Source organism: Homarus americanus, unplaced genomic scaffold, assembly GCF_018991925.1.
Source record: "Homarus americanus isolate GMGI-L3 unplaced genomic scaffold, GMGI_Hamer_2.0 scaffold6317, whole genome shotgun sequence".
Classification (NCBI taxonomy): domain Eukaryota; kingdom Metazoa; phylum Arthropoda; class Malacostraca; order Decapoda; family Nephropidae; genus Homarus; species Homarus americanus.
Window position 1 is genome coordinate 6,276,327 of NW_024730668.1, and position 16,618 is coordinate 6,292,944.

The 16,618-nt window shown below is 38.4% G+C and overlaps 3 pseudogenes; 2 read left to right on the forward strand and 1 right to left on the reverse strand.

Annotated features, from left to right (window-relative positions):
* Positions 1-776: 776 nt before the first annotated feature.
* On the reverse strand, positions 777-1,942 carry LOC121867339 (annotated as a pseudogene).
* Positions 1,943-12,739: 10,797 nt separating this feature from the next.
* LOC121867340 lies at positions 12,740-13,421 on the forward strand (annotated as a pseudogene).
* A 2,173-nt stretch (positions 13,422-15,594) lies between these two features.
* Positions 15,595-16,417, forward strand: LOC121867219 (annotated as a pseudogene).
* Positions 16,418-16,618: the final 201 nt, after the last annotated feature.

Sequence of the window (16,618 nt, forward strand, 5' to 3'; positions counted from 1 at the left end):
AAGCAGTACACACCACACCCGGTGGGTTCCTCACAGTGGAGCAGTGGTGGTTGTTAGGCCTACGCTCTGGGTGCGCGCATGTTTTGGTGAGAAGTCGGACGTCAGATACTGTATATGAACAATAAAGCCTAGAAAAAGGTCGACTCTAGTCTTCTTTCACCACAGGTGTCTTTCTGGATAAGGTGAGAATTGTAACGGTTCCCCAGGGATATAAAAAATCTGGTGATACAGGTCTTTTCAAGAATTACCACCCCATACCAGTCCTTAAGTAAGATACTGGAGAAGCTCGTAACACTTGCTCATATTCAACCAGAATGTTATTTCTTGTTTGCATATGCAATCTTACGATCAATCCCAAATAAGCTAGGAGGAGTTATTGCGCTAGCCATGTCAATCGCAATTTTAATAATTCTACCTTTTACTCATACTTCTAAATTTCGAAGGTTGACTTTCTATCCTCTAAATCAAATTTTTTCTGATCTTTAATTGCGATTGTAATTCTACTAACCTGAATTGGAGCTCGACCTGTTGAAGATCCTTTTGTTATTAGGGGCCAAATCTTAACAGTAGTGTATTTCCTTTACAATATTATTAATCCTCTTTCACTTCTTTTATGAGATAAACTACTTGACTGACAGTTTAGTTTATAAAAAAACAGATGTTTTGAAAACATCAATAAGGACACTAAAACGTCTTAACTGCCATTATAGTTTTTCAATTTACTAAATTAGTTATAAACTAAATTAAAAACAATAACATATTATTTTTATTCCTATGAAAAAAATTAAATAATTAAGAGAAACTGGTAAAAACCTCTTTCAAGCTAATCCTATTAGCTTGTCATAACGAAGACAAGGGAGAGTTCCTCGAACTCAAATAACTGCAAACCTTACCCCTACCAACTTTGCATAAAAAAGAGGTCTAGAAGGACCTCCACTTAAATATAATAATGCAAATAATGCACTTTTGAATAAAATTCTAGCATATTCAGCTATAAAAATCAACGCGAAACCACCTCTTCTATACTCAGTATTAAATACTGACACCAACTCAGATTCGCCTTCTGCAAAATCAAATGGAGTCCGATTTGTCTCAGCTAAACAAGAAGCAAACCAAACCAAAGCTAATGGTAATGTAACCCATTAATATCATACACTATCCTGATATAAGTTAAAAAGCTCTAAATTAAAACCGCCAACAAAAAAATAAAAGAAAGTAAAATTAAAGCAAGACTTACCTCATAAGAAAGAGTCTGAGCAACAGCACGAAGTCTTCCTAACAAAGAATATTTGCAATTGGAAGCTCAACCAGCCCTTATAGTTGAATTAACTCCTAAACTTAAACAAAACAAGAAAAATAGAACTCCTATATTTAAATATATTATACCAATTTCATATGGAATTACTGATCATACAATTAATGCAGTAAACAACCTAAAAACAGGTGAAGCATAATATGGAAGAAAATTTTATTTAACAGGTACCGTTTGGTCTTTAGTAAACAACTTCACAGCATCCGCAAAGGGTTGTAGTAATCCAATAAAACCAACTTTATTTGGTACTTTACGAATTTGAATATAACCTTAAATTTTACGTTCTAACAAAGTAACAAATGCTACACCCACAACAACACAAATAATTAACCTTAAATAACTCACAAATAAAACTAAAGCTATCACAAACTGTTTTATCCAAATACTTTTGAATTAATGTTTATTACCTATAGAACACTCTATCTAATTAGATCCTAAATCTAATGCATTATATCTGCCAAAGTAATATAGTTAATCTATAATTAACAAATATTTTAAAATCTAAATCCTTTCGTGCTAAAGTAATTCTTACTTTTTTAAAAGATAGAAACCAACCTGGCTCACGCCGGTTTGAACTCAAATCATGTAAAAATTTAAAGGTCAAACAGACCTCTACAACTCCTACGCCATGGAGAATTTTTAATTCAACATCTAGGTCGCAAACTTTTTTGTCGATATGAACTCTCAAAACAAATAACGCTGTTATCCCTAAAGTAACTTAAATTTTTAATCAACAATAAGGATCATTACACACAAATATCTCTGTATTTAAAATTTAAACAGTTACAAATTATATCATCGTCGCCCCAACGAAATAATTTAATATATAAAGAATATTATACTGTAGTGGACGCCTCCCCTACAACTGCCTACAACTGCGTAGCCACAGCCACCACCTGCTACCGCCTTCCCTAGCAACCAACCAGATGTTACCGTAACCTAGCAACGAAACTAGAGACCGGTTACTTCTCGGGTTTTCCCAACATGACTCATAGCGGCTGCTGGGTATATAAGCTCTGTCTCTCCATTGAGATTCATTCTGACCATTCTTCTGAACAAGCAACACCTCCTCCGCCGCTGCCTGGCTGCCTTCGCTTCTCCTCGCCTGCCTGGCGGTCCTCGCTCCCGCCAGCGAGCATGGCAACCCACCAGCTGTCCTTCTCTGAGCTTCCTCACCAACCAACTCTCATTCTGCCCATCTTCCTGAACAAGCAACACCTCCTCCTCTGCCGCTGCCTGGCTGCCTTCGCTTCTCCTCGCCTGCCTGGCGGTCCTCGCCCCTGCCAGCGAGCATGGCGACCCACCAGCTGCCCTTCTCTGAGCTTCCTCACCAACCAACTCTCATTCTGCCCATCTTCCTGAACAAGCAACATCTCCTCCAGCAAGCTCCACGCTGTCAGCATTCATTCAACCTGGAGGCCAGCAACAGGCAACATCTTCTCTAACGAAGCTCCTGCACATCTACCTCCTTCAACATGCTACTCACCGAACGTCTCTACTGACCAGCTCCTCACCACACGGCACCTCCAGCACCAGACTGTCTATCATATAACTTATATTATACAAGAAAACCACCTTAGAGTTTCCTTCCATCCTGAGTGCTAGACAACATTAATATTTCGATACCCCTACAAATGGTGACCCCGGAGATTAGCACACACACAGGATGGAGGAGACACTGATCATGCTCCCAGTCTTCAAGCAGACACCGGCTCCTCTTCCTGCCCCAAGCACCACATCCTACGACCCCAGCACACCCGTCCTGCCTCAGACGCTGACCCAGACCCACGCACCCCTCTTTTCTCCCTCAGGTACTCCCTGCTAATGTCCTGTACCCTGCTGCTGTCGTGGACCCAGCTGCTGTCACGAGCCCTAATCCGCTTCTGCTGACGCAGCCCCTGCTCCTGACCCAGGCCCACACACACCCCAGCAGGCGCATCTGACGACCCTGTACCTGTCGTGAGGGAAGCACAACATTCATCGCCTCCACACACCCTTTTTCTCCCTTCTCCCACAGATAGTGTGTATCTAGACAGTTGTATTTCAGCGATCGGCTCATTCACGCCATCGCCGTTGTCTCACATGAGGCATGCACCGCCCGGTCTGCCTCACATGTGCTAAGCAACTCTACAGACAACAAGTCTCCTACACCACCTGGAGGGAAGGGGGAGTATTGTAGTAGATGTCTCCCCTACAACTGCCTACAACTGCGTAGCCACAGCCACCACCTGCTACCGCCTTCCCTAGCAACCAACCAGATGTTACCGTAACCTAGCAACGAAACTAGAGACCGGTTACTTCTCGGGTTTTCCCAACATGACTCATAGCGGCTGCTGGGTATATAAGCTCTGTCTCTCCATTGAAATTCATTCTGACCATTCTTCTTGAACAAGCAACACCTCCTCCTCCGCCGCTGCCTGGCTGCCTTCGCTTCTCCTCGCCTGCCTGGCGGTCCTCGCCCCCGCTAGCGAGCATGGCGACCCACCAGCTGTCCTTCTCTGAGCTTCCTCACCAACCAACTCTCATTCTGCCCATCTTCCTGAACAAGCAACACCTCCTCCAGCAAGCTCCACGCTGTCAGCATTTATTCAACCAGGAAGCCAGCAACAGGCAACATCTTCTCTAACGAAGCTCCTGCACATCTACCTCCTACAACACGCTACTCACCGAACGCTTCTACTGAGCAGCCCCTCACCACATGGCACCTCCAGCACCAGACTGTCTATCATATAACTTATATATTATACAAGAAAACCACATTAGAGTTTCCTTCCATCCTGAGTGCTAGACAACATTAATATCTCGATACCCCTACAATACTGTCAACTCATCTGGTTATATATTAATTCATTAAGCTTTTTAGGGTCTTATCGTCCCTCTAAAATATTTAAGCCTTTTCACTTAAAAGTCAAATTCAATTTTGTGTTTGAGACAGTTTGCTTCTTGTCCAACCATTCATACAAGCCTCCAATTAAGAGACTAATGACTATGCTACCTTCGCACGGTTAAAATACCTCGGCCCTTTAGTTTGATCCCAGTGGGCAGGTTAGACTTTATAAACCATCATATAGACATGTTTTTGATAAACAGGCAGAAGGCATTATTAATTTGTTAATATTTTATTATTTACAAAATTTTCTACTAATAAAATCATTTTATCTACAAATATAGAGATTACTAATATTTTTAGATACAACTACAAGAAGAATATAAATAACTTTAATTTAAAAATTAGTTAAAACACTTCATTCATTTGGCTACTTCTAAGCCTAATTCAAATATTAAATAAATTTCTTCTATACTATTTAATATTTTGAATAAGAAGCTCAACCCTCCTATTCTTATACTTAACTTTCTTTAAATGTTAAAACTGAATTAAATTCATTTCTCTAAAAACCAAACATCAAAGGAATCGTTTAACATTTCACTACAAAATTAATATTAAAGACATTTATGCCACAATAACCTTTTTATTAATTTAGCTTTTTCTTTTTCGGGATAAAAAAACTACTTTTAATATTTTAACCTACCATGATACACAAGGTACAAAAAGTTACTTCTGCTTGCTTATTATTAAATTTTCATTACTTTCACTGTTCTTTCACAATACTATTAACTTAAGCCTTTATTTAAGTTTTCGATTCAAAATTTAATTTATACTTACCTCTTATATAAAAATATTTTTCTAATTTATATTGTTAATGTTAGATGTTCTGGGTAATAAGTTCTATATACAGGAGAGAACACAAACACCTGTATAGTTTTGTAGGTTCGGTTTACTGGATAAGAGTATGTACACAGAGGTGGATAGCACTGCTCCCTAGCTAAGGTCCTGGTCAACTACCATAGACGACGTATGGCAAGTGATACATTAGCAGCTTCCATACGTCGCCAGGCACATTAATTAAGTGTGTGGGATATGGTAATAACATTGCCACACGCTGCTAGCTAGGCTGAATAAATATAAATGGAGCACATACATAATATACATACATAATACATAATCCAGCATACATAATATACATACACCTCCCTCCCCCCTATACGCTCATAGCAAAGTCTTGAGCGGACCTTTCTTCTGGATCCGTTCTGAGCGTCGAGGGACTTCATCACTGGGAAGGGTATGGGACTCAACACTGGTGGCGGGGCCAGCAGAAGGCAGTGTTACGGGGCGGAGAAAACGGCGGTTCCTCCACCACACGACCACTGGGTAACCGCACCTGGTAGTCCCGTGACCTGCCGAGACCCATGACTACGCCTACTTTGTCCCAACGTAGGGAGGTCGGGTCCTGAACACGGACTTGGGTGCCGACACTCAACCTGGGGAGAGAACGGGCGTGGTCGTTGTAGCGGGCGACGACGTCCTGAACACGTTCGGCGGCTCGGCGATCACAATCCTCTGTCTTGGCCTGCCACTCCTTGGAGAAGGATTGAGGGTGAGCAGGGACACAAGAACGAAGGGGGCGCCCATACAAAACCTGGGCAGGGGAGCGTCCGGTGTAGTTGGGTGTGTTGCGGAGTTCAAGAAGACCCCGGTCGAAGGCCTCGCAGTCAATATTCCCAGAAGGGGCCACCTTAAGGATGAGGTGCTTCAAGGATTTGACAGCAGCCTCAGCGTGGCCGTTGGACTGCGGGTAATGGGGCGATGACAACACATGCCGGACTCCCCATCGGTCGAGGAACACGGCAAAGTCCCGGCTTGTGAACTGAGGCCCTCCGTCGGTTCGCAGGCGTACAGGAACGCCCACGTCACGGAAGTAGTGGCGGAACTTGCTGATGGTGGCGGCAGACGTCGTGTCATTACCGCACTTGATGACAACCGGCCAACCAGAGAGACGGTCGACGATAACAAGGAAGGACTTTCCTGACACACAGAAAAAGTCGGCCGACACAGACTCAAAGGGGCGGGTGGGGTTGTCGTCACTCATGAAGGGTTCCTGCTGCTGGCTGGGTTGTAATACGTGGCGGGGCTTACACACCTGGACAGCATTGGAGATGTCGGGGTCGATGCCAGGCCGGAACACAGTCTGTCGTGCACGTCGTTTGGTGGCCTCAGCTCCACGGTGACTGTCGTGAAGGCGAGCCAAGGCGTGGGGACGTGATGCAGCAGGGACAACTACCGAAGGAGAGGTGTCACTGGCCAGAGGTAGGGGTAGGGCGGCAGCAGGGTAGTTGCTGCTCCCTTCATGCACCCTGTTGGCGTAATTTACCTCGAGAATCGGTGTTGGGAAGTCCTGGGAGATGATGGCCAACTCTTGACAATGTCTGTAGGACAGCAAGGGAGTCGGGACACCATTATGCACGTCAATCCAGGCCTGACACGACCTGTTGCCAAAGGTGACATGTGCATAGAGTGAACCCAGGGCTGGGGCCATCTGTGAACCATCTGCCATGACGCAGAGGTCCTCGGGAGGCGGTCCTAGATCGCTTGGAGAGAGCCCCAAGCATCGCAAATGCTGGGGACCGATGACTGTAGCATCAGCGCCGGTGTCGGGCAACATCTGAAGACGGGATGACACACCGCCGTAGGTCACGATGACGCTGATGTACTGGGGGACTTTGGTCCTGGGATGCGAGGAGTACACCCTCCTAAAGTGGGTCGGGCTTTGTCCAGGGTCGTCGTGCCTCTGATTTGGCGACTGTGGGCGGCCCTCACTGGTAGAAGGGCGCCGAAGCTTCCGCCGACGCTGTCCCTTGGGTTCGTGGGTAGGGCAACACTTGTCATAGTGGCCCAGACGACCGCACACATTGCACTGTACGTACTTAGCTGGGCACCGCACTGTGAGTGACCAGTGGCCCTTACGGTCACAACTGTTGCAGGTAGACTGAGCAGCTGGACATACCTGTGTTCCGTGCTGCTTACCACAGTTGTTGCAAAATGAACCGGGCGTGGACGTGGTGGGCGAAGGCGTAGGAGCAGACTTCTTGTCCTTCTTGTACTGGGAAACAGCGCGTACAGCTGTAGGGGGAGCTCGGATGGCAGAGGTGGCACACCTGGCAGCCTCATAGGAGCGACATATCGTCAACACATCCTGAAGAGAAGAGGAAGAGTCGAGGGAGGTGAGGCGTTGGACAAGTTCCTCGTCCTTAACACCCATCAAGATCACCTGCTTCAACTGGGTCTCCTCACACTGCTGGTGGTGGCCTAGACATATATCTACCTCTTCCGAGGCTCTCCTAAGACGTACATAAAAAGCGTCAAAAGACTCACCCTCCATTTGTCTGCAGCTAAACAATTCCCTCCTGCGCAGAGCTTCATTCTGCTGTCCTTTGATGTGCCGTTGTAGAACGTCCAGTACCTCCTCTACAGACAGCGAAGAGGTTGGGGGTACCTGCAACGTATGTTCTAAGACACGCTGAACTTCCAAGGACAGGCACATACGCAGCTGGATGAGTTGTTTAGGCTGTGACAAACTCTGGAGATCCACCATTGTAGCATAATCAGCCCACCGCCGCCGCCATTCGCGAAAAGTCCGGAAATTTACATCAGGTTCTAAATCTGTTTTGTATCCTCATAAACTTCATTAAGGCAATTATCTCTGGAGATAACGCTGAATGTTGAGGTGAAGGGCTGCGCGATGTTGTGGGAGCTGGGCCGGCCTGGTCATCCATCTCTGGGGGACTATCATCCGCTTGACTCATCCAGGCGCTGGGTCCACGGCTACGTAAGGCATGAGACATAACTACTTCCTCTGTGTACTGTGTCTTAAATCAGTGTTGACCGGTCAGCCTGTCGTATCAACAAGATTTCAGACAAAAAAAATTTAATTAAATACACAGATAAGTAGGTTATATATATAAAATATATATAAGAAAGCCGCGCGGTCAGCAAGTGTTAGTACATGTATGTGTGTGTGTCCCAGGCAGGCAGAGCGTCTCGCCCCAGCTGTGAGGGGGGGTGGAGGCGGCGCTGTGAGGGAGGGGGGTGGAGATAGGAGTAGCTCAGTCGCTCTCTGTAAACGGTCAGAGGAGGGTGCGCTGAGCTCTACACCCCACAAATGCCCAGAACATGCCGTATACCTTGGAAATCCGTTCGAACAAGGTCACGCATGAATGGCACGAAACACACAATGCACTAAACACTTCACAGAAAATCACTGTCACTGACACTGCTCAAAGTTGCGAAATTCTTCGAGAGATGACGCGGGGTTGACCCAAGGCGGGGATCCATCAGCCGGCTTTCCACAAACTTGCACTAATCACTCGTAATAATCCAGTAAAACTACGCACTGCGCCATGTTAGATGTTCTGGGTAATAAGTTCTATATACAGGAGAGAACACAAACACCTGTATAGTTTTGTAGGTTCGATTTACTGGATAAGAGTATGTACACAGAGGTGGATAGCACTGCTCCCTAGCTAAGGTCCTGGTCAACTACCATAGACGACGTATGGCAAGTGATACATTAGCAGCTTCCATACGTCGCCAGGCACATTAATTAAGTGTGTGGGATATGGTAATAACATTGCCACACGCTGCTAGCTAGGCTGAATAAATATAAATGGAGCACATACATAATATACATACATAATACATAATCCAGCATACATAATATACATACAGTTAACACTGAATAACAATAGCAAAGATCTATAATACTCAAAATATAACCGATTTGCACGATAAACCTTCTCAACGTAAGTGAGATGCGAAACTATAACGCTTTATTTTGACTATTTCTAGGTACACTTTTCAGTACACTTACTGTGTTACGACTTATTTCATTTTAAATGAAAGTGACGGGCGATATGTACATAATTTAGATCTCATATCAGAAAAGCTTATTAAACTTTTTTTTACAATTACATCCACTTTCTTTGCAAATAGTTCAATTCACAATCCGTTATAAATAAATATTATTGTAACTCATTTCTACTTATATATCAGCTGTACCTTGATCGAATATATTTAATTTATTAATCCCAATAATTTACTTTTTCAAGATTATTTAATAATTACGGTATACAAACTGTGAAATTACCAAGATAAGTAAGATTCTGCGTGTTTTATCTATTATAGAACAAGTTCCTCTAACAAGACTAAAATTCCGCCAAATTCTTTGATTTTAAAGAATAAAACTATTAATATTCAAGCACTTAAATTTTACTCCCAGGTGTAATAGGGTATCTAATCCTAGTTCATACCCCGGCCTCTACAGTTTCATCTTCTGTATATACTAATTTAATTTACTAATTAACACTCTAATTTTAACTTTTATTAAAGTAAACTCAACTAACTTATAAATTATTAATTAACTGCTAACTACAGTAAATTACTTTTACTTAATCTTAAAGTGTAACCGGGACTGCTGGCACAAACCTTAGTCAGACTCCTATAACTACCAAATCAGGCTACCGCCTATAATTTAATATTTTATACTGTGATTTTAACTTTCTTAGCGCTAGTTTCTACTTTTTAATTAAACTTATTTTTAATAAATTTACTTATTTTTTACTCCCCACAACTATTTACATGAATTTACCAGTTATAACGTAAAAGCATTAAGCAAGAATCAAACTTCCATAAATGAACAAATAAAGATGTATTAAACTTTTATAATTAAATAAACGTACCATAATAAAAGAAATTTTAATAACAATATTCGTTTTTATAATGTATATACAATTTTAAATACAAATCATTGAGCAAATAAATTTCAATTACTTTATACCAAAAAAAAATCTGTCCCATGGCTTCACCTCACCAAAAAATCATGAAGGCATTATAACCATATAAAACATAATTAAAAGTTATCCCCACAAAAACAAGAATTTTTAGGTAGTTTGTTAGTAACATCAACTAAGTTACTAACAACAAAGTGAAGATAGGAGTTTAGTTGGCACTTACTATTAATTTAGTAACCTTAAACTAAAATATTTAAATTATAGTAATATATCTACAAATTTAATGATATTTTTTTTTAAATGCTGGTCTGCCCTAAAAAGTGTCAATATACTAAAAACAGAAATTTTGATTATGACTTTTTTAAATTAAAATATAATTATTTAAAAATTGAAATCACACGTGGACGGCTACCATGCGCATAGACCCTCTAAAAATTTGTTTTTAAATTGGAAATTGTCTTCATTATAAATACCCTGTGAAAAACCACTATACAGGTATTTTAATAGATTTTTTTATTAAAATCTAACAAACTGTTAACCTAAATTTATTCTTAATTTTATACCAATAAAATGCGTCAAAAAATTCTTATCAGGGGATTTATTGAGAACGTCTACTAAACTCCTAGCTTCAATTTTATGAAAAATTTTATACAAACCCTTATTTTTTGTCCAAATATAAAACCGTTGGTCTTAAAGTTGAATAGAAGATTTACCATACGGAAGTAAAGTTTTGTACCTTCTTAAAATTATACTATATTTTCATTTATATATACATTTAAATATATGTAAGGAGAGAGCTAGAAACTTTATCTTGCAACTAAAATTATACACAATAATAAAAAATTTACTTTTAAGGCTAATCTAAAATGAACAATTATATAATTTCATTGAAATATTTTATTAACTGAAAAGCTAATAATTTAATGTTATAAATCGACTAAATAAGATCTATAATGAAATCTAAGCTCCTCAAAATGGTCCCTTTCTCCTGAGGGGAGGTCCCATTTCCCAACGGGCTTAGATTTCTATTGGGAGAGAGCAATCATACAATTACAGAAGGCTGAATATAAGGCTTAATTATCCCCACTATATAATATTAAATTAATTATATACATTTATATGTATATATAATACATATATATATACAGGTATATATATATATATATATATATATATATATATATATATATATATATATATATATATATATATATATATATATATATATATATATATATATATATATATATATATATATATATATATATAAGATTTACATAAACAATATTTTCTTAACTTTTTACTATTTTATTAATTATATTAATTATACTATTTCTTATAAATCTTACATTTTTAAATATGATGCCTGACAAAGCTGTCTTGATAGGACAGGTCATGTAAATTACTTTACCCATATTATCTATATACAATGGAATTCCACCAATTCTTTAAAGATCAAAACTTTTCGTGCCGTTTACACCAGTATACAAAAGATAAGCTAATCCTAAGCTAATTGGTTCATACCCCGTTTATGAGAGCACAAACCTCTCTCTTTTTAATGCTAATTTCTCCGTCTCAGTTAACATTTGTTTCATCCCTAATTTCAGGAGCAATCTTATCTATTTCTGCCACTTCATGATTTAGAGCATGAGCAGGTTTAGAACTAAACCTTTTATCTTTTATTCCTCTAATTATTACAAAAAATAATCAATATTCATCAGAGTCAGCACTTAAATACTTTCTTGTTCAAGCCTTAGGATCCGCTATTATTAATTTTTCTGCTTCAATTATACAGTATTCATTTCTCCCGGCTTTGCACCACTTTGTTTAAGTCTAGCTCTTCTTCTTAAACTAGGAGCAGCCCATTTGATTTTTGGTTTCCCCAAGTTGTTATAGAAGGGATAAATTGAATTGAATCTATTGCACTCATAACTGTTCAAAAAATTGCTCCTATACTTTTAATCTCGTATCTTACTTTTATTCATTTAGTAACTTCAATTCTATTTTATGCAATTATATTGTCAGCAATTATCGGGGCAGTTGGAGGTATTAATCAAACGATGCTTCGAAAAATTATAGCTTTTTCTTCTATTAATCATATAGCATGAATACTTTTTGCTATCTTAATCAGTGAAAATATGTGAACAGTATACTTTGCTTTTTACTCTTTAATATCTACTTCATATCTACTTCAGTAGCACTAATTTTTCACTTCCAACAGATTTTTAATTTGTCTCAAATTACTTCTAATAATGCTTCCCCCATGCTTAATAAAATTCTTATACTTTTATCTTTACTTTCACTAGGGGGACTACCACCTTTTACTGTATTTTTTCTAAATGAATTTTAATTCAAGAAATAACCTCAAATAATTTCTTTGTTCCTTTATTGATCTTTCTAGCATCTACTTTAATTTCCCTATATTATTACTAAAGAATTTCAATTTCTGCGCTAGTTCTATTTTCACATAAACTAAAATCGTCGTCGCCCCACCGAAGACAGATTTTTTACTCCTATTATAACATTTATTAATATTTTTGGACTCATTACCCCATCAGTTTTCATTATATTCTAAGATTTTAAGTTATTTAAACTAACATCCTTCAAAGTTGTCAAAAAAAGAAAAATCTTTTAAATCTTGTAATACTTTCATATTTTTTTTAAGCCCCAGTGATATACACATCTTAAGATTTGCAATCTAAAGTCTGAATTAATTTCCACTATGCAGCCTAATAAGAAAGTTTAAACTTGTTTTCGATTTACAATCTATCGCCTATTCCTCAGCCACCTTATCACGCAACGATGATCTTTTCAACAAATTATAAAGACATTGGTACTCTATATTTTTTTTTCGGAGCATGAGCAAACATAGTAGGAACTTCATTAAGATTGGTAATTCGTGCTGAATTAGGTCAACCAGGAAATCTCATTGGTGACGACCAAATCTATAATGTAGTAGTAACAGCTCACGCATTTGTTATATTTTTTTATAGTTATACCTATTATAATTGGAGGTTTTGGGAACTGACTAGTTCCACTTATATTAGGTGCTCCAGATATAGCATTTCCTCGTATAAATAATATAAGATTTTGACTTCTACCCTTTTCTTTAACATTATTACTAACAAGTGGAATAGTAGAAAGTGGGGTAGGAACCGGATGAACTGTTTATCCTCCTCTCTTTGCCCATGCGGGTGCTTCTGTTGACTTAGGAATCTTCTCACTTCACCTAGCTGATGTTTCATCTATTTTAGGTGCAGTAAATTTTATGACAACTGCTATCAATATACGAAGAAAAGGTATAACAATAGACCGAATACCATTATTTGTATGATCAATATTTATGACAGCTATTCTTTTACTTCTTTCACTTCCTGTTCTAGCAGGAGCTATTACTATACTTTTAACAGATCGAAATTTAAATACTTCATTCTTTGACCCTGCGGGAGGAGGAGACCCAGTACTTTATCAACACTTATTCTGATTCTTTGGGCATCCTGAAGTGTATATTATTATTCTCCCAGCCTTCGGTGTAATCTCTCATATTGTCACACAAGAGTCCGGGAAAAAAGAAGCCTTTGGAACTCTAGGTATAATTTATGCTATAATAGCAATCGGAATTCTTGGGTTTGTTGTTTGTGCTCACCACATATCTACTGTAGGTATGGATGTTGATACACGAGCCTACTTTACTTCAGCAACAATAATTATTGATGTTCCAACTGGAATTAACATTTTTAGATGATTCGGTACCCTCCAAGGAACTCAAGTCAACTACAGCCCATCCTTACTATGAGCACTAGGATTTATTTTCCTTTTTACAGTTGGCTGTCTTACCGGAGTAATTCTTGCAAACTCATCTATCGATATTATTCTTCATGGTACATATTATTTTGTTGCTCGCTTCCATTATGTACTCTCTATAGGAGCTGTCTTTGGTATCTTTCCAGGAATTGCTCACAGATTTCCACTTTTTACAGGTCTGTCCATAAATCCTAAATGATTAAAAATTCATTTTTTAACACTATTTACAGGAGTAATTATCACCTTCTTTCCCCAGCATTTTTTAGGATTAAATGGAATACCACGACGATATTCTGATTATCTAGATGCATTTACCGCAAGAAATGTCCTTTCCTCGATTGAATCAATAATCTCTCTTGTAGCCGTTCTTAGTTTCATTATTATTGTATGAGAAGCCTTGGTAGTAAAACGAACAGTTATATTTTCATTATTTTTACCTACTTTAATTGAATGACAGCATGCTTATCCACCAGCTGACCACATTTACATAGAAATTCCTACAATTACTAACTACTAAAATGACAGAAAGATGTGCAGGATTTAAGCTCCTGTTAGGGAAAATTATTTCCTTTTAGTAATGGCAACATGAGGTCACCTAGGATTCCAAGACAGTGCGTCGCCCCTTAAAGAGCAACTTATTTTCTTTCACTATGGTTGTATTAATTTTAATTACTATTTTTGTTGGTTACATAATAACCGCTATATTTTCCAAAACATTTGTTAATCGATTTCTTCTTGAAAACCAGACAATTGAAGTTATTTGGACAATCCTTCCTGCTATTATTCTTGTTTTTAATGCTCTTCCTTCACTTCGACTACTTTATCTTTTAGATGAAGTTAACAATCCTAGAATTACTCTTAAAACTATTGGACATCAATGATATTGAAGTTATGAAAATTCAGACTTTCTGCAAGTAGAATTTGACTCATATATAACTCCATCTAACGAACTAGATTTGTCTGGTTTTCGCCTTCTAGATGTAGGTAATCGAACTGTATTGCCTATAAATACACAAATCCGTATATTGGTTTCTGCTGCCGACGTAATTCATTCTTGAACTGTTCCAACCTTAGAAGTAAAAGCAGATGCAATCCCTGGACGTCTTAACCAAATTAGAGTTATGGTTAACCGACCAGGATTATTTTCGGGCAATGTACAGAAATTTGTGGTACTAACCATAGATTTATACTAATTGCAGTAGAAAGTCTGTCAGTCTCAGCCTTTTTAAATTGAATCTCTTCCTCATCCGATCTTTCACTCGATGACTGAAAGCAAGTATAGAGGCGCCTACTTTTGGTGGAAAAAGTTAGTTAATAATAATATGAGCTTGTCAAGCTCAAGTAATTCCATTGGAAAACTTTTTGATGCCTCAAATAGCACCCCATTTATGGTTAAATCTATTTTTTATATTCCTTATTGGTTTTCTTTTATTTTTTATTATAAACTGTTTTATAAAATCTGCTCTTAAACTGTCTCCCTCAAGACATCTTGCAATGACTCTTGCACTTGCCCTGCCTCTGTGACTCACTTTCATTATATTTGGTTGAATCAACCATATCCAACATATACTTGCTCATATATTACCTCAGGGGACCCCAGGTCTTCTAATACCATTTATGGTATTAGTAGAAACTTTAAGAAATATTATTCGACCAGGAACTTTAGCCGTCCGACTAGCAGCTAATATAATTGCCGGACATCTCTTATTAACACTTTTAGGTAATATAGGTCCTTCTTTATCCATAACCTTAGTGTCATTCTTAATGTTGGCTCAAATCCTTCTTTTAATACTAGAATCTGCTGTTGCAATAATTCAATCGTATGTATTTACCGTTTTAAGAACTTTTTATGCCAGAGAAGTTAACTAATGTCATCATCACACGGACACCACGCTTTCCACTTAGTTGATATGAGACCTTGACCCTTAACAGGGTCAGTGAGAGCTATAATATTAACCAAAGGCCTTGTTAAATTATTTCACCAACTTAACATGGACTTGCTGCTTCTAAGCTTTTTAGCTACTATTTTAACAATAATTCAATGATGACGAGATGTTACACGTGAGGGAACCTATCAAGGTCTCCACACCCAAGCTGTAATAAAAGGACTTCGTTGAGGAATAATTCTTTTTATTGTATCAGAGGTTCTGTTCTTTTTCTCCTTTTTTTGAGCATTCTTTCATAGTAGGCTTTCACCAACAACCAAATTGGGATATGTTGGCCGCCCGTTGGTATTCAACCATTTAATTCTTTCCAAATTCCGCTTTTAAATACAACAATTCTCTTATCATCCGGAGCCACCGTGACATGAGCACATCATGCTATTACTAGCTCTAATCATTCAGAAGCCATTCAAAGTCTTGCTTTAATAATTATTCTAGGTGTTTATTTTTCTGCTCTTCAAGCTTTTGAATATGTAGAAGCTTCATTTACAATTGCAGACTCTGTCTATGGGTCTACTTTTTTTGTAGCAACTGGTTTCCATGGTCTTCATGTTGTTATTGGAACTTCTTATTTAGCTATTTGTTTTTACCGCCTTTATATATGTCACTGCTCTTCAGACCATCATTTTGGTTTTGAAGCAGCTGCTTGATACTGACACTTTGTAGATGTTGTATGATTATTTTTATATATCTTTATCTATTGATGAGGAGGTTAATTAATTTTTTAATATAATAAGTATATTTGGCTTCCAACCAAAAAGCCTAGAATTTCTAGAAAAATTAATTTTCATTATATTTACGTAATCTTGACATCTTTAGTAATTAGAGCTGTAGTTATAATTCTTGCTTCTATTTTATCAAAAAACTCATTACAGATCGGAAAAAAACTCTCCATTAGAGTGTGGATTTGATCCTAAAGGCTCTGCACGACTCC